Source organism: Narcine bancroftii, chromosome 9 (genome assembly GCF_036971445.1).
Source record: "Narcine bancroftii isolate sNarBan1 chromosome 9, sNarBan1.hap1, whole genome shotgun sequence".
In the NCBI taxonomy this organism is placed as follows: domain Eukaryota; kingdom Metazoa; phylum Chordata; class Chondrichthyes; order Torpediniformes; family Narcinidae; genus Narcine; species Narcine bancroftii.
The window spans coordinates 124,940,968-124,964,837 of NC_091477.1; positions in this window are offsets into that span (position 1 = coordinate 124,940,968).

Consider the following 23,870-nt stretch of genomic DNA (forward strand, 5'->3'; position numbering starts at 1 on the left):
CTCTACCCTAGAAACCCCACAGCAAAGAAAAGAGACCCTTCTGCCCTTCTCGTCCATGGTGAAATATCATTCTGCCAGTCTCATCGACCTGCACCCAGTCCCTAACCCTCCTGACTTCTCACATCCATGGATCTCTGCAATTGATTCTTAAAACGTAAGAGTTTGAATGTTAAATGGCAGACCTTTGAGGAGTGTTGTCAAACAAAGGGATTGAGGAACTGTGGTACAGAACTGCCCGAAAGTGGAGTCCCTTGTAGAGATGGGGGGGTGGGGGGGAGTGAAGAAAGCTTCTGGTATTTTGGCCTTCAGAAATGAGAGGATTGAGTGCAGGAGGTGGGAGGCCACGAGGAAGTTGGACGAGGCATGGGTGAGGCCAACTTGGGAACGTTGTGTGCCGTTTGGGTGGCCGGAGGAGAGGAAGGATAGGAATGAGACAGCGCGTCGAGGAGAGGGACAAGAAGGTGGTCTGGCTTTCGGGGTTTGAGTTCCAGGGGAAGGTTGGACAGGCTGGGACTTTATTCCCTGGAGCGTAGAAGATTGAGGAAGATTTGAAAATTGTGAGGGGGGACGGATCGTGTCCATGGGGACAGGCTGTTTCCAAGGAGAGTGGGAGAGATTCAAAGAGGAGGACATGGATTGAGATTGAAGGGGGATTTTTTTCCCTCAGAGGAGGGTGGGAGCGTGGAATGAGCTTTGGGCCAAGGTGGTGGAGGTGGGATGGACTGGACTCTTGGGGGGGGGGGGGAGGGAAATGTGGGGCAGGTTCTGGTGTGGAAATGTGCAGCCTGAAGGGGAGATGGACTGGAGGCCCGAGGCAGCTCTCGGACCCTTCCCCAGTTGGACGAGGTTCTCAGGAGAGAGGGGGCTCCAAAGGGCTGGACCTCGAGCCCTGGGGCTCCATCCAGGGGCTCGGGGTGGTGGAGAGGAGATCCCGTGGAGGGGTGGCCCAAGCTCTCGCGAGAGCGACCCCTGGTGGCTGCCATGTTGTTGATCTTTGCCGCCTTTGGAGGAGTTGGTGGCGAGCGGGAGGGGGAGAGAGGTTCATGTCGGTTCCTCACGGGCGGGAATCGGGGCATTTTGGGAGCGAGACCAGGGAGGACAGAGATTCCACGGGTCGCCCTTTGGGTCGGGGGCGGCCGGAGCTCGGAGGGGAACGGGCAGGGGGATGGTTGTGAGGTGGGCCGGGGAACCGTGAGGGAGTTTGGGTCGGGGTGGCGTTAGGGTTTGTGGTAGTCGGGGACCCGCGAGGCTGAAGGGGGCGGTCGGGGTCTGTGAGGCTGTGGGGGGGAGGGGGATCCGCGAGGCTGAGTGGGATCGGGGACCCGCGAGGCTGAGGAGGTTTGCGGCCCGCGAGGTTGAGGTGGGTCGTAGCCCGCTACGCTGAGGGGCGTCGCGGCCCGCGAGTCTGAGGGGAGTCGGGGCCCACGAGGCTGAGGGGGGAACGCTCCAACGAGGCTGAGCGGTGTCGGGGCAAGCGAGGCAGACGGGTGTCGGGGCCCGCGAGGCAGAGGGGGGGGTTGGGGCCTGCGAGGCAGAGGGGGGAGAGGGACGGGGACCCAGAAAGGTGAGGGGGTCGGGGACCCAGAAGGGTGAGGGGATCGGGGACCCAGGAGGGTGAGGGGGTCGGGGACCCAGAAGGGTGAGGGGGGTCGAGGACCCAGAAGGATGAGGGGGACCCGCCAGAGGGGTGTGGGAGATCTGCCAGAGGAGTGAGGGACACGCAAGGCTGTGGGGGGCGGGAATCCTGCGAGACTGAGGGGGACGGGTATCCAGACGTTTGAGGGACACGCAAGGCTGAGGTACTCGTGGAACCAGAAGGGTGAGGGGAATGAGGACCCAGAAGGGTAATGGTGATCAGGACACAGAAGGGTGAGGGTGATCAGGTCTCAGAAGGGTGAGGGTGATCAGGACCCAGAAGGGTGAGGGTGATCAGGACCCAGAAGGGTGAGGGTGATCAGGACCCAGAAGGGTGAGGGTGATCAGGACCCAGAAGGGTGAGGGTGATCAGGACCCAGAAAGGTGAGGGGGGACGGGGACCCAAAAAGCTGAGGGGGGATGGGGACCCAGAAGGCTGAGGGGGGACGGGGACCCAGAAGGCTGAGGGGGGACGGGGACCCAGAAGGCAGAGGGGGGACGGGGACCCAGAAGGCTGAGGGGGGACGGGGACCCAGAAGGCTGAGGGGGGACGGGGACCCAGAAGGCTGAGGGGGGACGGGGACCCAGAAGGCTGAGGGGGGACGGGGACCCAGATGGCTGAGGGGGGACGGGGACCCAGAAGGCTGAGGGGGGACGGGGACCCAGAAGGCTGAGGGGGGACGGGGACCCAGAAGGCTGAGGGGGGACGGGGACCCAGAAGGCTGAGGGGGGACGGGGACCCAGAAGGCTGAGGGGGGACGGGGACCCAGAAGGCTGAGGGGGGACGGGGACCCAGAAGGCTGAGGGGGGACGGGGACCCAGAAGGCTGCTGGGGGACGGGGACCCAGAAGGCTGCTGGGGGACGGGGACCCAGAAGGCTGCTGGGGGACGGGGACCCAGAAGGCTGAGGGGGGACGGGGACGGGGACCCAGAAGGCTGAGGGGGGACGGGGACGGGGACCCAGAAGGCTGAGGGGGGACGGGGACGGGGACCCAGAAGGCTGAGGGGGGACGGGGACCCAGAAGGCTGAGGGGGGAAGGGGACGGGGACCCAGAAGGTTGAGGAGGTACGGTGACCCAGAAGGCTGAGGGGGGACGGGGACGGGGACCCAGAAGGCTGAGGGGGGAAGGGGACGGGGACCCAGAAGGTTGAGGAGGTACGGTGACCCAGAGGGCGGAGGGGGGACTGGGACGTGGACCCAGAAGGCTGAGGGCACCTGCGAGGCTGAAGGTGGGGGTGGGAACCCGCGTGGTTTGGTGGATCCGTATGGTTGAGGGGATCGGAGAACTGCGAGTGTGAGGGGGACCCGTGAGGTTGAGGGAATCCCGGCCCCATTGATGGGAATGAGCAGGAAGGTGTGCTGGTCAGTGGGACAAGAATATCAGTTCACCACAGACTGTAAGCTTTCAGCTCTGTAATGAGACGTCATTAACTATGACACCGACAGCCCAACCCTCTTTCTCCCAGTTTCACTGCAGACATTGGAAGACGGTCCTCTTTAAATTCTACAAATATGTTAATGGTAAGAGGAAGCTAGAGACAAAATTGGTCCCTTAGAAAATCAGAGTGGAAAACTGTGTGTGGAACCTTGAGAAATGGGGGAGATATTGAACAGTTTCTTTTCTTCGGTATTCACTAAGGAGAAGGATATTGGGAGATGTGGGATAAAAAAAGCAAATTGGGTAAATATGGGGAATATAGAGATTACAAAAGGTGTAGTTTTAAGGCTTTTGAAGAATATAAAGGTGGATAAGTCTCCGGGACCAGACGGGATCTTCCCCAGGACATTGAGAGAAGTGAAGGAGGAAATAGCAGAGGCTCTGGCGGTAATTTTTCAAATGTCATTAGATATGGGGATAGTGCCGGAGGATTGGCGCATTGCGCATGTGGTTCCGTTATTTAAAAAAGGTTCAAGGAGGAAGCCTGGCAACTATCGGCCTGTAAGTTTGACGTATGTGGTAGGTAAATTAATGGAGAAAATTCTTAGAGATAGTACTTATAAACATCTGGATAGACAGGGTCTGATCAGGAGCACTCAACATGGATTTGTGGGAGGAAGGTCATGTTTGACCAATCTGATTGAATTTTTTGAAGAGGTGACTAGGAATGTGGATGAGGGTAGCGCAGTGGATGTTGTCTATATGGACTTCAGTAAGGCCTTCGATAAGGTACCACATGGAAGGTTAGTTAGGAAGGTGCAGTCTTTAGGTATAAATTTTGAGATAGTCAAATGGATTGAACATTGGCTGAAAGGGAGAGGCCAGAGAGTGGTAGTGGATAATTGTCTGTCAGGTTGGAGGCCGGTGACCAGTGGTGTGCCTCAAGGATCTGTATTGGGCCCATTGTTGTTCGTTATATACATTAATGATCTAGATGATGGGGTGGTGAATTGGATTAGTAAATATGCAGACGATACTAAGATAGGTGGAATAGTGGATAATGAAGAAGGTTTTCAAGGATTGCAGAGGGATTTGGGCTGCTTAGAAAAGTGGGCTGAAAAATGGCAGATGGAATTTAATGCTGATAAGTGTGAGGTGCTTCATTTTGGTATGAAGAATCAGAATAGGACATATGTGGTAAATGGGAGAGCATTGAGGAATACAGAAGAGCAGAAAGATTTAGGAGTGACGGTACATCGTTCCCTGAAGGTAGAAACTCACGTGAATAGGGTGGTGAAGAAGGCTTTTAGTATGCTGGCCTTTATCAATTATTGCATGGAATATAGGAGTTGGGAGGTGATGTTGAGATTGTATAAGACGTTGGTGCGGCCTAATTTGGAGTTCTGTGTGCAGTTCTGGTCGCCTAATTATAGGAAGGATATAAACAGAGTGGAGAGAGTGCAGAGAAGGTTTACCAGAATGTTGCCTGGGTTTAAGCATCTGGACTATGGGGAGAGATTGGACAGATTGGGTCTTTATTCTTTGGAGCGTAGAAGGTTGAGAGGGGATTTGATAGAAGTATTTAAGATTATGAAAGGGATAGACAGAATGGATGTGGATAGACTATTTCCGTTAAGAGGAGGAAAGTTTAAAACAAGAGGACATGAGTTAAGAATTAAGGGGCAGAGGTTTAGAGGTAACATGAGGGGGAACTTCTTTACTCAGAGAGTGGTAGCTGTGTGGAATGATCTTCCGGGAGAAATAGTGGCGGCGGAGTCAATTGTATTATTTAAGAAAAGGTTGGACAGGTATATGGATGAGAGGAAGATGGAGGGTTATGGGCATTGTGCAGGGAGGTGGGATTAGAAAGGGGTGTTTGGTTCGGTGCGGACTAGAAGGGCCTAATGGCCTGTTTCCGTACTGTAATTGTTATGTTATGTTAAAATAATTCAAATACCCCTGGGCGCGGACCCGCCGAAGCCACAGATTAGAATCTGCATCTCAGATGGTGAAGTCTTCAGATTTTTCTTTAAAATATTGTTTACATTGTAAAACCATTTGGAAAGTGCATTAACATATATTGCAATGTTCAATTCAAAAGGAAAAACTAGCACTAAGCAAGGTTCAAAAAAAAACACAGGAATAAAGTGCCATCATCTTGGAGATGGATTTCACAGTGACTAAGGACAAGATTTGTTCTTGTCTCTACCTGTGCACACACGAGGATGAGAGCAGTGTTTGAGATGCTCTAGCCAGAAAGAATTCCGATCCATATCCCCACAGTTTTATTCCTCGTATTTCAGATTGAAATAGCAGAGAATGAGAATCCAGGCAAAAGGACGGAAGCCCAGACCAAGCAACAATTTGAGCAGAAGGATTTAGGTCCACCGGTAGAGAGAGAGAGAGAGAGAGAGTGGAAGGACACTGTCAGAATGCCCATAGGATTTAACCTGTTTAAAAGCAGGTGGCACAAATCTGTGCAGAGGGGCACAATTTAAAGGTGATTGCAGATGTTTGATTGGGAAGCTGCAGGAATTCAGCCCATCAGAATGAAGTAAATGCAATATCCAGAGAGAGAAACCTTGGGCTTTTCTCTGGAGTGATGCAGGAAGCTCATAGAGTGAATGGATTTGAGGCAGAGCTTGGTGGAGGAGCAGGCAGTGCTGAGGAAACACAAGGCTGCTGAAGGACTTGTAGAAAGAGAACGTGCAGAAGGCTGCGGGTGCCTGGAGTGCATGGCCGGGCAGGATGGTGTAGTCTGGAATAATAGGGACCTTTAACATTTAGACAGGCACATTGATGCAAGAAAAATAGTGGGTTTACGGGTGTGAGGGGTGAAAGGTTCAGTTTGTAGTAGGTTTGATCAGTTGTCTTGTGACACCAATACCCCTGAGCAAAAATCTCTACAAAAGTATGGACACCGCCCAGGACATCTCATGTAAAAACCCGCCACATTTGGGAACATTTGCAGGGAACGCTGCTGTCAGAGAGCAGCAGCAATCAAGGATCCACATCACCCGCTCTGTTCTCACTGCTCCCATCAGGAAAGAGGTATAGCCAGGTTCAGGAACAGCTGCTACCCCTTCACCACGAGACTCAACACACATTCAGGGACTCATTTAAAGACTCTCCCTTTTGCACTTTGAATTTTTTCTCTCTCTATTGCAGTTTGTTTTCATATCCACATTTTCAGAGATTACAAGTAGATGAGTCCAGTTGGGGAAACTTGGTTTTGGTCTATATAATGGTTACATTCATCCCCTTTTATTGTTCATTTATATTAGTGTCTGGGCCCCTATGTGGTCCAGGTACAGCTGACAGACCTTTACCAAAGGGTCACGTTTATGTGATTTTTTTTTCCCGTAGGTAACAGCAGTTCATTTCCACAGCCCAGCGTGCTATCGGACATCCAGTTGATCGTGATACATCTTTTCGCGAAGGCCAGTGCTATTTTTATAAATGAGATTAGATATTTGGTCAAGTTGTCGCTTGTTTCCATGAAGATATTGCTCCAGGTCTCACGTGGAGGTCACTCCTGTGATCGTGGTTAATTTTTCTGCGCTTTCTTGCCAAAATGGCCTCACTTTCACGCACGACCACGTAGAAAAGTTTAATGAAGCTCATCATCCCATTGGCCTTCATTTCGGTTGAAGCACTGCATGCAGATTTTACAAAGCAGTCTGAAACCCTTTTTCCACGGGAATCCCAGTTCATTGGCCATGCAGTGTCTCAGGTTAGGAAGCCCTTGGTCCCATTTCCACTGGGACACAAGATTGCTTTTCCACTGAACACAACTCATCCCCGGGGAGCGGAGTGTTCTGCCTTCGACTGGAAACAGGTGATTTTCTGCTGTCTCTCTTCCACTGGTTTTACCATCAGGCCGACGTCGGCAAACGCCGCGGATATGAGTAGGGTTAGAGGTGGCGTGAAATGACATCGTTTGACACTGGCATTTGGACAGTGTCCCTTTTCCACTGGACCCTGTCCCAGTAAATTCCCGGGATTGGCCATGAGGGGCTGTACTTTTGAAGTTGAAACACTTGCAGAGCAAAGTCTTGGAATTTAATTTCTTCAACTATGTACGCTATTCTGGCGCTCCATCCTGTAGGATGTAGATGGTTCCTTTCATAGCACCTGAATCAATTCCTGACTAATCACAGAGCACTTCTGGTGTAGGGATTGCTTCAAGTGGAATTTGAGTTTGAGAGCATTTTGAAAACCACAGGTCTAAGTTATAGGGAAAGGTTAAGCAAAATTTTTATTCTGCGGAGCATAAAAGGTTGAGGTTGGATTGGGTTGAGGTATTTAAAATTATTGGGGTATAGATTTGACGTGGGTTGAGAGAAAGGGGCAGAAGTTTCGAGGAAATGTGAGGGGGGGACTTTCACTCAGAGTGGTGGGTGTGTGGAATGGACTTGCAGATGAAGTGGAGGAGGCAGGCTCAATATTAGCTCTTAAGGAGAAGTTGGATATGTATTTGGACAGGAAAGGAATGGAGGGTCAAGGGGCGAGTGTAGGTCAATGGGATTAGGTAGGACAAAGTGTTCGGCGTGGACTCGAAGGGCAAAGTTGGCCTATTTCGATGCTGTAATAGTTGGAGAGGTAAAACGTGTATGTGAACATTTTGGGTCCAGTGACCATAGATTAGTTTCCAATCAATTATGGATAAGAGTGGGGTCTGCTGCAACAGCACCACTCAATCAATGCACCGGACACAGTTAATCAGGAAAGATGTTTATTCAGACTTGTTCCTCTCTTAGGTCTCTTGCCCACGACCTTACCAGAGAGAGGGGGATCTTTTTCTCTTCTATCCATTAGTGACTGGTGTCATCCTCTGTTCTGCTAATATTTCAAAACAGCACTGAGCCCACGTTAAATGTTCCACTTGAAACTCAAACATGTTACAGACTAAACCAAGCCAGTCATCTTTGCTAAAATTAATGATGAGGGAGAAAATGAAGGGAATAGAAAGCAATGGAGTAACAGGGAGAGGATGCAGAAAATAATGCAGGCTGAATGAGAGGGGAAAGAAATCAGGCTTCAGATGATTAAGGAAGACGAGGCGAAAGAAGGAGACCCTAGGACACTGCCACCCTATGTTGAGAATGAGGACTCAAAAGATTCCTTGTGGGCAAGGCTATCTGCATGTGCTTCCCAGCAGCCACCGTGACCAGTCCTGCATCTCACTTGATTCAATAAAAGGTGGTTTCAGACTTGGCTCTGACGTAAACAATTTGCTCATTTTCAAACCAACTTTCCTCCCTCCGTCATTGACGGCCGTGACACTGTGCACGAGTGAGGAAGATGGGGTGAAAGATCTTGAACTGAAAGTTACCTGCAGTAATTGGAAAGCTGCCTTCCAGAGAGCTTCAATCATGTCAATGTTTCACCAGTTGTTGGACTTTACCAGCGATGAAACAGCGTCCCACTCCCACAGTGTTTCCTGTTACTAACTTGGACAGGAGTAAAAAAATGATTCACACAAAGAATTATAAACCAGGGGAAAGATATACTCTGAAAACAACAAGAAATGTTGTTCATATCCCACTGTGCTCCCGATAGAAGTCAAAATCCAATGGGCTTTATGAACTAAAACACAAATGGAACTTAACCCAAGATTATTCCCCCACCCCCCGTCCTATTAAATGTTGAATCCTGTTGTGTGAAGAAGGAGTTGCCTGGAACGTTAGCCCATCCCAGAAAGCTCACCAGACTTGGACTGCAGATCAACACTTAAGGATGACCAGCCGCAGCTTAATTTAATGCAATGCTTATTCCCCCCCCCAGCAAAAATCTTCAGCATTGCTTCATTGAAACTGGTCTAATTCCAAATAAGATCAGCAATGTCTTTTGGACCGAGTACAAAAGAGAGAGAGCTGAGGTACCTTCGAAACCCAGAACCAAATACATGCAACATTCAGTGGCAGCTCTCCTTGCATCTAATCAAGCACTTTTGAGCCACTATGAACTGTTCCCCAAGAGAATTCATCCAACCATCCATGAGTGCATTCCTGTCAACTCGAAAGCCGAGAGGGGATTTGGTAGAGTATTTAAAATTACAAGAAGGATGGATAGAGTTGATGTGGATAGGCAATTCCATTGCAAGTGGGAGAGATTGAAACAAGAGGTCTTGAGTTAAGAGGCAAAAGTTTTGAAGTAACGTGAGGGGGAACTTCTTGACTCAATGGTGGCTGAGTGGAGTGAGCTTCCGGGAGAAATAGTGAAAGCAGGGTCCATTTTGTCATTTAAGAGAAAATTGGAGGGGTGGGGAATGCAGAGAGGTGGTACTAGAGGAGAGTATTTAGTTCAGAGCAGACGAGAAGGGCCAAATGACCTGTTTCTGTGCTGTAATTGTTCTTGGGGTAAAATGTGTGGCAGTAACTTGGAAGCTCAACATGAACCTTCCGACTCCTAAAATCAAGAAATTTAAGATGTTAGATTTTATTTGAAAGGTTTGGTAAATTTTTATAAATACTATCCAGATGTTTTTTTCTTTTTTTCTTTACATCAGGAAAAATTAAATGAAATGGTTCTTGCAGTCAAGAGCAAGAGAATTCCTCCAATCCAGCCCTTGCCCACAAACACCCCCCCCCATTCTGGGATCAACCCATCAGCAGCGTCCACTTCAGAGACAAACCTCAGGCACGAACATCCCAAAACCATCATCCCAAGACAAGGGGTTAATTTTTTTTAATCACTATGCATTCATTTGATGTTATTTCAAATAAAAAATTAGTTTTTAATGCATATGTGAAATTAAATAATTTAAAAAAAATAAGATGAATGAAGAATTATTTCAGGAATTATCAATCATCCACTACTCCCATTAACCCCAGACACCAGTACTGAATGAAAAACTAAACTGGCCAGATTGACTGAGTAAACACAGCTAAAATTGGCCAAAAGGTGCTGATGCCATCATTGATTTAAATGCAAGAGACACTGAGGACTGCATTGGGACAGAGATGGTCCATGGACAGCCAATACGGATGCCTTGGGGAACAAAGCCCGCACTGCCAGTTGGGATGAATTAGATTATGACATAAGCAAATATTAGATACCCCCCCCCCCCCACAGAGAGACCCAGCCTTGATTTTCATTTTTTATATTGATAGAGAGATCCCAGACATCACCAAATGTACCGAGACCCCACCGCATGTTATCAGTTAAAGGCAACGTATTCCTCTCTAATGGAACTTTTACTACCTCTATTACAGGAAACATCCTCCCTGCCTCATTTGCCATTGGAACGTTAGGCCCGCTTGTCGTCACAAGGCCAGAAAACGCTTGAGTCAGAATACTGATCATCGTTTGAGGAGTGACGAAGGAATTTGTGAGCACGATAAGAATCCTGTTTCACTCTGGTCTGAGATTGGATGGTGAGTCCTCAGCTACACATCCCTGCAACACACTCTCCTTCGCCAACAACTGCCTCACACTCCTATTCACCCCACCAGCTCCGTGCATTCCCCCTCATTCACCTGCGATTTTCCCCCCCACAAACACCTGTTAACCTGCCACCTCCACTGAAGAGTGGGTGAACACACAAATCCCTTGCAGACGGGGCCAGATTTGATCCAGAGTCATGGACTTAACAGGACCATAACACCACCTGTGGCATAAATATTCCCAAACCAATGCTCTAGGGCACTGGGAGAGCAAACAGCTCAAATTCTGCATTTGAGAAGTTTGAACTGCTGCACAACCATCAGGATCAAAGAAAACCCTAGTTTGCTTAGTTTTCAGCTGTCATAGACCACAAAAGGCTTCCAAACCAAAATTCATAAGACAAGCCCCACAAACAAACAAATCTCTCATAAAGCTCTAACACTCCCCTATCGAGAGGTATCATCTCCTCAAACATCTCAATGCCACAGGTGAGAAAACTGTTTTAACTCCCACTCCAAATTAAAAAGGTGCTATTCCCTTAATTGCAGCTCTCTTGAAGGGCGGAGATGGGCCTTGTTTAAAGGGCCAGCCACAATTTACTGAGATATTTCACACCTGAATTAATTGTCCTCCTGATTCCAGCTCAGGGTTTCAAACAGGAGAGTTTCCCCACTCTCGTCACTTGCAGCTTTCAGGCAGAGATGAGGTGATGCTGCCATCAGTGGAAGGTAGGAAGCCTGGTTTTACTGTGGCTGCTTTTTCTGGGGTGGTTCTTTGAGTTGTTGGGGTGAAAGGAATCCGGTGTTTGTGGAAGCCCCTGTTTGTGGGTAGTTTGCAAACTGGTGTTCCATGTGGTTCGTGGGTATTGAGCCAGAGAAATGTGTTGTTTTAATGTGTGTGGTTTACGGTGCCTGCAACTTTAGCTCTTGTCTTGGGATGATGGTTTTGGGATGTTTGTGCCTGAGGTTTGGCTCTGAAGTTGTCGGACTCTGGCTTTCCCTTACTCTTAATTTAGTCTGTATGTGGTCTGAGTCCAGCGTGTTCTTTGAATGAAGTGATAGGAGAAGGTATTCGGTTCAACAGTCAATTTATTACCCAGCACAAGAATAAAACTTAACAGAGCTCTGGGTCAGTCGTTAGTTCATAGGTCACCTGCACAGTGAGCTATTCCCCAAGACTGACCCCTATTGTCCAGTTGGCTCAGTTTATATAGATCAACCTTATCATACAGAACAAAAGTTGGCTTCCTTTGCTAGATCTTTTTGCATAAGGGTTATCACAAGTCATCTCCTGTTTTGCAGATATCTGGGGTGTAGCGCTCCCATCTTAATCCTCCAGGCCAGACTATCCTGTTGTTTTGATCAGAAATTAATTCATCACCAGATATTTCTAATCACCATTCTGTTCCTGTCTGGCCAATTTCTGCTGTTCTCTTTAACACCTCCTCATGCCTTAATCTTCCTCCTAGACTGGTTTTCCATTTCCTTGGTTTCTTGCAGGCCATTCTTTGTTCTGGTCTGGCCTGTGTCTCCTGTGCTACTCACCACCTCCTTCAGTTGGAGCTTTCTTCCTAAATCGTTTTATGAATTTCCTCTCCCTGTATTTGGGAGCAGACAATTTTGCTCAGCCAACTTCGCTCCATGCTGTGATTGCCACTTAATCACATTCCTCTTTTTCCCTGAACCATGCAGTACATATCAACTTATTAATTAATCATTTCTTTCATAATGTTTTAACCCCTAGATTCCAACAAAGTGTAGGCTGCTGATGGTTTGATCCCAGAATTGGGGTGGGGAGGGGGGCGGGGGGTGTTATTTGTGGGCAAGGGCTGGTTTGGAGGCTGCAGGGAATTCTTTTGCTCTTGACTGTAAGAAGCATTTCATTTAATTTTTACTGATGTAACCATCTTACCTTACGTGTGTGTAATATTGCACTATGTTACAGGACAGTCAGTCGAATTTTGATCTTGGCATGTTTAACAGAAAATGACAGTGACCCAGGTTCAAATCTGTCCCTTGTGTCAGGATTTTCCCCCCATCACCTTTTACAAAATGGCAAGGTGAACAGGGGCATTTGTGTGGGTCAGGGTTTTTTTTAAATTAATTTTTAAGAGTTAGTTATATTCTTGTTAATTTTACAAGAATATAATTCAAATCCCGATACATGTGGTTGATTAATACAAATTGAGATCTACCCAGACCCACCCTCTCCACATCCCATATGAGGGACCAGAGATCTTCAACAGATGTTTTATTTAACCATAATATTGTGAATATTTCAAAACTTCACTTCAACCCACCTTTAGGAAATGTGGGCTCCAAAGATAGAATGTTCATCTCGTGAACGATACATTATTTTCTTGTGGTGAACAGTTCCGAACCTCAGCCAGTTTGCAAGATATGGCCACGCACTTTCTAGCTGTACAATTTGCAGCAATTTACACCTGGTAAATATTCAGTTCTAATTTAAATTTAATTCCTTAACATTTCTTTCTCATGGATCCTGTGGGAATTTTAAAAAAAATACTTATTTCAACCAAGCTGCCCAACTTTAGGACATTGCCAAGTCAAATGCAGAAAAGTACAAATGACTTGTTAACATTTGAAACAAATCCGATTCCATGTATTTTCTTTTGAGGTGTCTGGTGAATAAAATTGTATTGAACCAGTCTATCTCATTTATAACGATCAGTCCATTTTCTATGTTCAAATCTCCATCCCATCTTTGCCTCAGTTTATGAATTCCTAATTTCTCAGCTTTTGCAGTCATTTCTACATTACTGAATAAATTTATATTCCCATGACCTGTTTCAGATGGTCAGGGCTTGTTATGACCTGTTACTGTTCTATCTGCCACTGTATTTTACATTTTGCATATCCTCTTCCTAAAGACAAGGAAAGGACTTCTTGTTGGTCATCTAATCTCATGTACCAGTTAGGGTTAGGGAACACAAAAAAATCAACAGGAGTCTGGAAGAGTTGCTCACAGTTCACGTTAGTAATCATTCTCTGCCTGCCTGATTTCTGGTTTCCAATTTACCCAAATGTCTTAATTTCATAGCAGTCTTAAATTCTTCACTTCAAAGCAGAAACAATGCCATTCAGGGTCTGAGTGGTGCTGGGGGCTTATTGCAGCCTTTGGATCAGGTCTAACAATTTGCACCATTGTTTTGAAGATCAGGCAGGCATTTGGATATGTATGGCTCAGTAGAGGAGGTGAGAATTGATCCCTGTCTGGAATGTGCTTTTTAACTCTCTTTCCCAGCTTTCTGCCAAAGTGGTTTCTTCATCATAATTCCCAGAAGAAGATATTCTACAGCTAATATTCCACACACTTCACCAAATGAGGCTAGTTGTGGGAAAAAGAAGTTCCTGTCTGTGTGGATGGACAATTTAAGGGTGAAAAAATGACCTGATGTCCACATATAGTAACTCAACCAAATTCTGTAAGGACACAAATGCTGGAGAAGCTCATCTGATCAAGCAGTGAACCTTTATAGAGTACAAATACTCGTAGCCCTGTTAAAAGGCACAAGCCTGAAACACTGGTTGTGTATCTTTTTTTAAACTTTATTTATGAACATATAAAATACATAGTAAACAAAATAAACCAACCTCCCAAAAAAAACTATATTCCATCCCCCCTCCCCATAATTAACCCCCCCCAAACTCCCTCGACTGAGGGAGAGAAAAATCATATCAATTCGTTGCGGCAGAATGAAAACACCAAACCTAATTTTCCACGTCATCGCAATGCATTTACTGGCCACTGCTAATACTAACTGAATAAACTCAATTTGAGGTTTATCCATTCTTAATCCCGTTGTTCAAGTTGTAATATACCGCATTAGAAAAAGCAGTGGATCGAACATAAAAAGAGTTTCTTTAAAGTAGTTTCAAATAAATCCTCAAAGGCTTAACTTTATCACACAACCAGATAGACAAAAAAAAGTATTAATTTGAATCCCACAATGAAAACATTAGTCTGAATGACTAAATCCTTATCTTTTTTTCCTGGAGTTAAATACAACTGATGTAAAAAAAAATTATAATTCACCCAATTATATCGCACATTCATCAATTTAATCCACCATCTTCACACATAGTAAGTAGTCCGTTCTTCTTGGGTTAATTCAAAAGAAGAATCTCCCATTTAATCTAAAGTTGGTTTAGCCATTTTCTGTTGTCACAAACATTTCTGAAATAGATCCCTTTTTTTGCCCCATTTACAATTTTCAATTTTAGTTAACTTGGGTATCTTCAATTCCCGCCCAAATCCACCTGTGACAGCACTTGCATGGAATGACACCCGTTTACCATGTCCCTCTGTTCAACCTCACTCCTCAGTGCCCGACCGTTCACCGTGTCTATCTTTTCTTGGTTTGCCCTTCAAAATGTGACACCTCACACTTGTCTGCATTAAATTCCATCTGCCCTTTCTCCAGCTGGTCCAGATCCTTCTGCAAGATTTCCTGGCTGTCCACAACTCCTCCGTTCTTGGTGTCATCTGCCAACTTGCTAATCCAATTCACCACATTATTGTTCCAGCACCTATCCCTGAGGCACATCTCTCATCACAGGCCTCCAGTCTGAAGAGCAATTGGTCTCACCAACTCACTGGCTTCTCCTGCACAGCCGTTGTTTCACATCCAAAATACAGAGGACATATGGATGGATGTTAAAATTCTAAAAGGTACATTAGTTAAAATGGTGTCAAATCACAAGGAACAGAAGTTGGCCATTCATGCCACTGTGTCTGCTATCCCCTGATCTAAACAGTTCTCGCCTCTCATTCCAAGTTATGGCTTTTTCCCCTGATCCCTTGATACCCTGACTCATTAACCATTTATTAATTCCGCCCCCCCCCCCCCCACCACTTAAACTCTCTTAACAATCCAGCAACAAATTCCATGACCTTCTGGTGAAATAAATTTCTCATCTGCTTTAAATAGGTACCTTCCAATTCTAAGACAATGTCTTTTTATCCAAGGGAAACATTATTCACATCTACTGTCCAATCCTTTCAGCATTGGAAAGGTTTCTGAAATCTCCTCTCCTTCTTCTATACTCCAATGAAGAGTGGAGATATATCATCCTGGTAAATCTCTGCTCTCTCTCCAACAACAGCACATCCTTTTTAAGATAAACTTCGCAGTTCTCCAAATGAGGTCTCTCCCATGCCCTATCAACACCTCCCTACCCTAGAAACAAAGGCCAACATAGAATTTGCTTTCTTTTCCTGCCGATCCAACCTGGTGGTTACCCACTCACTATGTTTTCCTGAACGAGAACCCCCCAAGTCCCTTGACACTTGAAATAATTACATGTAATTTCTGTAACAAATTTGAAATTTTTGGAAAGATTTGGGAATCCTATTTATAAACTGTAGGAATTAAGTTGTAATCGCCCAACCTGAACCTTCTGACTCCTAAAATCAAGAAAATTTGTTAGATTTTATTTGATAGTTTTTTAGTAATTTTTTTATAAATACTTTCCAGACGTTATCTATCTTTTCTATTGGGTTGTTGGGCAGGGGGAATTAAAAAAAATACTATGTATTAATTTTTCATTATCTTTGAATGAGAAATTTACGTACGCATTTAATGCATGTGAAATTAAAATTTTCAAAGAGAAGCTTAACATAACGTGATACATTTGGCTTATTTTCAAGAGTTGTGGAGAGTGAGGAGGGTTTTCATGGAGTACAAAAGGATTTGGACTGTTTGGAAAGATGGCAGATGGAGTTTAATATAGGTAAGTGTGAGGGGCTTTATTTTGGTAAGAATAACCAAGACGTATGCAGTGAAGGGGAGGGCATTGAGGAACAGAGGGATCTTGGAAGAATGGTTCAATAGACAATAGGAGCAGGAGTAGGCCCTTCTGCCTGTCGAGCCTTCAGTGACCGCCATTTCACAGATCATGGCTGATCACTACTATCAGTACCCCTTTCCAGCCTTATCCCCATAACCCTGAACTCCTTTGCCCACAAGAGTCTTATCTAACTCTCTTTTGAACATAATCAGCGAATCTGCCTCTACCACCCTCTATGGCAGAGCATTCCACAGATTCACACTTCTCTGAGTAAAACAATGTTTTCTCATCTCCGTCCTAAAGGGCCTACCCTGTATTCTTAAACTATGCCCTCTAGTCCTCGTCTTCCCCATCACTGGGAACATGTAATCCGACTTCACCCTGTCCATCCCCCTGATAATTTTGTATACCTCAATCATGTCCCCCCTCATTCTTCTAAACTCCATCGGATACAAGTCTAGTTTTTCTAGCCTTTCAGCATATGTCAACCCCGCCATCGCTGGAACTAACCTTGTAAATCTGCGCTGCACATCCTCTATTGCTAGTATGTCCTTCCTCAAAATTGGAGACCAGTACTGGGTGCAATACTCCAGGTGGGGTCTCACCAGGGCCCTGTACAACTGCAGAAGGGCGTCTCTGTTCCTATACTCCAATCCCCTCTTTATGAAAGCCAACATGCCATTTGCCCATTTCACAGCTTTCTGAACGTGCATGTTAGCCTTCAGTGACCGGTGAACAAGTACACCCAGATCCATTTGCTCCTCCCCACTCCCTAGCTTGTCTCCATTTAAATAATACTCAGCTTTCCTATTATTGCCCCCGAAATGGATAACCTCACATTTGCTCACATTGAACGTCATCTTCCATTCAGCAGCCCACACCCCCAACCTGTCCAAGTCCCTCTGCATTTTCCTGACATCCTCCTCACACCCCACACCGCCACCCCGTTTAGTGTCATCTGCAAATTTGCTCATGTTAATAATAATCCCCTCATCCAAATCATTTACATAATTTACAAACAACTGAGGACCCAATACCGATTCCTGCGGCAATCCACTCATCACATCCTGCCATCCTGAAAAAGACCCGCTTACTCCAACCCTTTGTTTCCTATTTCTTAACCAATTTCCTATCCATGTCAGCACCTTACCTCCAATTCCATGCTCCCTGATCTTGCCCACTAGTCTCCCGTGCGGTACCTTATCAAAGGCCTTCTGGAAGTCCAAATACACCACATCCACTGGCTCTCCCAAGTCCACCCTCTTTGTCCCATCCACGAAAAATTCCAGAAGGTTAGTCAAGCATGACTTTTTTCTTCTTTGGCTTGGCTTCGCGGACGAAGATTTATGGAGGGGGTAAAAAGTCCACGTCAGCTGCAGGCTCGTTTGTGGCTGACCAGTCCGATGCGGGACAGGCAGACACGATTGCAGCGGTTGCAAGGGAAAATTGGTTGGTTGGGGTTGGGTGTTGGGTTTTTCCTCCTTTGCCTTTTGTCAGTGAGGTGGGCTCTGCGGTCTTCTTCAAAGGAGGCTGCTGCCCGCCAAACTGTGAGGCGCCAAGATGCACGGTTTGAGGCGTTATCAGCCCACTGGCGGTGGTCAATGTGGCAGGCACCAAGCATGACTTACCCTTAAGGAATCCATGCTGACTAGCCCTTATACTATTATTTCTGCCTAAGTGTTCTGCTATTACTCCTTTTATGATAGATTCCAGTATCTTCCCCACCACTGACATCAGGCTGACCGGTCTATAATTTCCCGTTTTCTCCCTCCCTCCCTTCTTAAAAATCGGCACCACATCAGCCACTCTCCAATCCTCAGGGACCTCCCCCGAATCTATGGAACTTTGGAAAATGTCGACCAGTGCCTCCACAATTTCCATAGCAACTTCTTTAAGCACCCTGGGATGCAGCCCATCAGGCCCTGGGGTTTTATCAGCCCTCAGTCCCAACAATTTACTCACAACCTCCTGCTTCTAGATCCGGATATCCATTAGATCCCCTACTTCCCCAGGAAAGTTCCCCAAGTCTCTTGATACCGCATGACCACTACCCCCTAACTGTCCATAACCTATATCCTCCTTGGTGAAGACAGATGCAAAGTATTTGTTAAATTCCTCAGCCAACTCCTTGTTTCCGGTAATAATTCCACCCTTTTCCATTCTTAATGGACCAATTGTAGACAGAACCAATTTCTTCCTCTTCACATATTGAAAAAAGCTTTTGCTATCCTCCATTATATTATTTGCTAATTTCCTCTCGTACTTCATTTTCCCCTCTCATGAATTTCTTAGTTACCCTCTGATGCTCTTTGAAGGTTTCCCAATCCTCTAACTTACCACTCTGCTTCGCTATCTTATACTTACTCCCTTTGGATTTGATAGTGCACTTGATTTCATTAGTTAGCCATGGCTGCCATTTGCATCTCCTAGAGCCTTTCCTCCACTTTGGAATAAATTTGTCTTGAATCCTGTAAAAAATGTCCAAAAATACCTGCCATTTTCCCCAGTTGTCCTCCCAGCTAGTGTATCTTTCCATTTTATTTTGGCTAGCTCCTCCCTCATAGCTGCATAATCCCCTTTATTTAACTGCAGTACAGATGCTTCCGACTTCCTTTCTTTTTCCCTTTCTAATTGCAGCTCAAAAATAACCATACCATGGTCACTATTCCCTAATGGCTCCCCTACATCGAGGTCACTTATTAACTCTGCGTCGCTGCACAGCACCAAGTCCAGAATCGACTTCCCCCTGGTAGGTTCTTCCACTTGCTGCTCCAAGAAAGTATCTCGTATTGGGTAGGACATGTAACACCAGCATCGTATAATTCAAAAGCAAGAGGAGTAGCTATATTAATTAGTAAAAATGTGCCATTTAAAATAGAAGAGGAAATAATAAATCCAGCAGGGAGATATGTAATGATAAAATGTCAGATATATTCAGAGTTTTGGAATCTACTCAATGTATATTCACCTAACGAAGAAGATCAAAAGTTGATGGAAGATATCTTTTTGAAGGTAGCAGATACGCAAGGGAACATATTAATAGGAGGGGATTTCAACCTGAATTTGGATTCAAATATGGATAAAACTGGGGAAAAAAATTAACAGAAAGAACAAAGTAACCAAATTATAATTAAATCAATGGAAGAAAGTATCTCGTAGACATTCAATAAACTCACTCTCTTGTGTTCCTGCCCCCGTCTGATTATCCCAGTCCACTTTCATGTTGAAGTCCCCCATAACTACCGTATTGCTACCACTTTGACATGCCACTCTTAATTCCTGATTTATACTTCTATATCTGAGCTACTTTTCGGAGGCCTGTAAATGACCCCCATTATGGTCCTCATGCCTTTACAATTTCTTAATTCTATCCAAACAGACTCGACCCACCTCTTTCAGTGTCTTTCCTTTCAAACGCCTGAATTTCATTTCTTACCAACAGAGCTAACCCACCCCCTCTTCCCAACTTTCTGTCTTTTCTATAGGACGTGTACCCAGGAACATTGATTTCCCAATCCTGCCCTTCCCGCAGCCATGTCTCCGTAACTCCGACATCTCCTGTTCAAGCTGCAGATTGCAAGGGCTGTAAAGTGCTGCCACCGCCTGTTCACACCGAGTACTGCATGCATGAAGCTAGGGAGAGAGAGAGAGAGAGATCTAGGTATAATACCACCACCTGGTGTCCGGACTCGCGAACTACAGGATACATGATTTTTATTTTTCATGGGAGTGTTGGAGAATGAGAGGAGACTTGATTAAGGTTAACAAAATAGAGCAAGATGGATAATATGGAGCTCCAATGAACAGGGAGGTCTCACCTGTGAAGGAGCAAGTGTGAGATCTCCCAGTTCATTCTTGCTCGGGCAGTGGTGGCCAATTCAAGACAGCTCCAATTAGGGGAAGAGAATATGCTGTTTCAGGTCATGGGTTTGAAACGGTTTCCCCAGTTGTGCCATTCAGACTCAAGAGAGCAGATGCTTGCAGACAGGAAGGAAACCTAGTTTTATTGTGGAGAATTGCTTGTTTTTCGGGGTGAAGGTTGTTTGTGGTCTGAGATTCCTAAATACTTTACAATGGAAGCAGCACTTTTCCTTGTGCCTGATTGCTACATAGCGGGTAAAATGTCTCAAATCTATCGCTCAGCCAGGACTTTGGGTCATTGATTTGGAGAGAGAGTGATGGCTTGGCAATATTTATAGCATGGTGAGTCCAAAGCTCTCAAAGTGACAGTGTGGAAGGAGTTTGTCTGTTGTTTGTGTTTTCTGCCACCCTTGAGAACTTAAAAAGTGTCCGTGAATTGTGGTATTGGTGAGACACAAGCTTGTTTTGCCCTCTTTTTGTACTGTATGTCTATAAAGTTTCAGTTTAGGGATAAAATGTCCAGACACTGTTCTGTTCAAAAGTCTAGTAACCAAATCAGATTCTCCCGAGTTCTTGTCATGGATATGTATCAAGAAGCCTGTTTTGCAGCAGTCGTGTTGCATTAGAGGTGCACATACAATTTTCAAAAATAATGAGTTTGAAACCAGAAAAAGATCAGGTCGTGCCCAAAGGTTCATCTGTGCTGTTGAATTGAATTGATGCCCCCAGGTCCAGAATGTGCACTTCCACCCCATGGTCTTGAGCTTCCCAAATCGCCAATGAACTTACGGCCCCCTTGAGCTGTGGAGTGTGGGAGGAAATCCACACAGACACCGAGAGGATGTAGAAACTTCTTGCAGTCAGTGCTGACTTGATCCTGGGGTGACTCGTGCTGGAGAGGTGGGACTACTGTCCTGCCTTCACCTTGTGATGGCTGATTTTTGTCTGTTGGTGGATGGACGTCTGACATGATATTCCCTTGGCCTTGAGGGAAAGAAGAGTAGAAATTGCAAGGGCTCTGACAGAAATGTTTAAAACCTGTTTATCCACGGGTGAGGTGCCAGAGGAATGGATGTAATCTAATGTTCCTTTGTTGAAAAACGGCTTCAAAAGCCAACCAGGTGAGCCTGACAGTGATAGGTTAATTATTGGAGGGTAATCAGAGAGTACCTCGAAAAGAATCTGTTCAAATAGCTGGCCTTGATCAACCATAGCATAGAATACGGGAGTTGGGCAGTGAGGTTGAGACTAGACAAGATATTGGTGAGGCCCTGTTGAGATACTGTGTACACTTCTGGTCACCAAATGAGAGGAAAGCTATCAACAAAGTAGAGAGGGTGGAGAGAAGATTTACGTCAATGTTACCTGGATATCAGCAACTAGATTACAAAGAAAGATTGAGCAAATGAAGTCTTTATTCTTTGGATTGTAGATGGTTGAGAGGGGATTTGATCGAGGTCTTTAAAATTACTAGGAGGATAGAACGAGTTGATGTGGATAGACTTTTTTCATTGCGGGAGCAGAGATTGAAACAGGAGGTAAAAGTTTGGAAGTAACATGAGGGGGAACTTCTTTACTCAGAGTGGTGGCTGAGTGGAGTGAGCTTCCGGGAGAAATAGTGGCGGCAGGGTCCATTTTGTCATTTCAGGGAAAATTGGAGGGGAGGGGAATGCAGAGAGGTGGTACGAGAGGAGAGTATTTAGTTCAGTGCAGACAAGAAGGGCCAAGTGACCTGTTTCTGTGCTGTAATTGTTATAGGGTTAAAATGTGTGGCAGTAACTTGGAAGTCCGATGCGTATTTGGGAATGGGTCGATGGCCACACTGAAATAGGCCGTTGATTCCCACTTGAAATAATTACATCGAATTCACGGAACAAATTTGAATTTCTCTTTTGAAGATTTGGGATGTGTATTTACCAATTGTCGGAATTAAGTGTTAACCACCCAACACGAACTTTCTGACTCCTAAAACCAAGAAAACCAAGATTTTATTTGAGAGTTTTGGTCAATTTTTATAAATACTATCTAGATGTTTTCTCTCTTTATTGTTTTCTATTGGGTAGCTGTGGGAGGGGTTACTTTTGAAATCACTATGCATTAATTTTATCTTATTTTCAAATAAGAAATTTAAGTTTTTTAATGCATATGTTAAATTAAATGTAAAAATGTTACAAATAAGATGAATGAAGAATTGTTTCAGGAACTGGCGATCTTCCACGAGTGCCGTCAACCCCAGGAAGCAGGAATGTGTGAACGAAACACAAAACTGGCCAGAAGAACTGAGGAAACACAGCTAAAAGTGTCCAAAAAGGTGCTGATGCCATCTTGATTTTAATGCAGGTGACACCGAGGAATGCGTTGGGGCAGAGATGGTCTATGGGCAGCCAATACGGACGCCTTGGGGAACAAAGCCCGCACCACCAGTAGGGATGGATAATGGTGGGTAATGAATAAGCATATATTAGAGACACCGAGAGAGAGCGACACACACATACCCAGACAGACAGACACACACACACAGACACAGAGAGACATATACACACACACAGACACACACAGAGACACACACAGACACACACGTAATATTTGCTTAAGTTGTCGTTTGTTTCCATGAAATTATCTCAAAGATATTGCTGCGGGTCGACTGTGGAGGCCACTCCTGTGACCGCGGTTCGTTTTACTGCGCTTTTTTGGCCAAAATGGCCACACTTTCACGCACGACCACGCCGTACATGGAAAGATTAATGATGCCTGGCGTCCCATTGGCCTGAAATATTCTATTAAATTTTATTAAAATGTTCAAAAAAAAGCTTAACATAACGTAATACATTTTGCTTATTTTCAAGTTGTGGAGAGTGAGGAGGGTTTTCATGGACTACAAAAGGATTTGGACTGTTTGGAAAGATGGCAGATGGAGTTTAATGTAGGTAAGTGTGAGGTACTTTATTTTGGTAAGAATAACCAAGACGTATGCAGTGAAGGGGAGGGCATTGAGGAACAGAGGGACCTTGGAGGAATGGTTCAATAGACAATAGGAGCAGGAGTAGGCCCTTCGGCCTGTCGAGCCTTCAGTGACCGCCATTTTACAGATCATGGCTGATCACTACTATCAGTACCCCATTCCAGCCTTATCCCCATAACCCTTTACTCCTTTGCCCACTAGAGTCTTATCTAACGCTCTTTTGAACATAATCAGCGAATCTGCCTCTTCCACCCTCTGTGGCAGAGCATTCCACAGATTCACACTTCTCTGGGTAAAAAAATGTTTTCTCATCTCCGTCCTAAAGGGCCTACCCTGTATTCTTAAACTATGCCCTCTAGTCCTCGTCTCCCCCATCACTGGGAACAAGTAATCCGACTTCACCCTGTCCATCCCCCTGATAATTTTGTATACCTCAATCATGTCCCCCCTCATCCTTCTAAACTCCATCGGATATAAGTTCAGTTTTTCTAGCCTTTCAGCATGGGATATCTGCAAGAGGAGTGAGGGACATGCAAGGCTGTGGGGGGCGGGGATCCTGCGAGGCTGAGGGGGACGGGTATCCAGAAGGTTGAGGGACACGCAAGGCTGAGGTACTCGTGGAACCAGAAGGGTGAGGGGAATGAGGACCCAGAAGGGTAATGGTGATCAGGACACAGAAGGGTGAGGGTGATCAGGACCCAGAAGGGTGAGGGTGATCAGGACCCAGAAGGGTGAGGGTGATCAGGACCCAGAAGGGTGAGGGTGATCTGGACCCAGAAGGGTGAGGGTGATCAGGACCCAGAAGGGTGAGGGTGATCAGGACCCAGAAGGGTG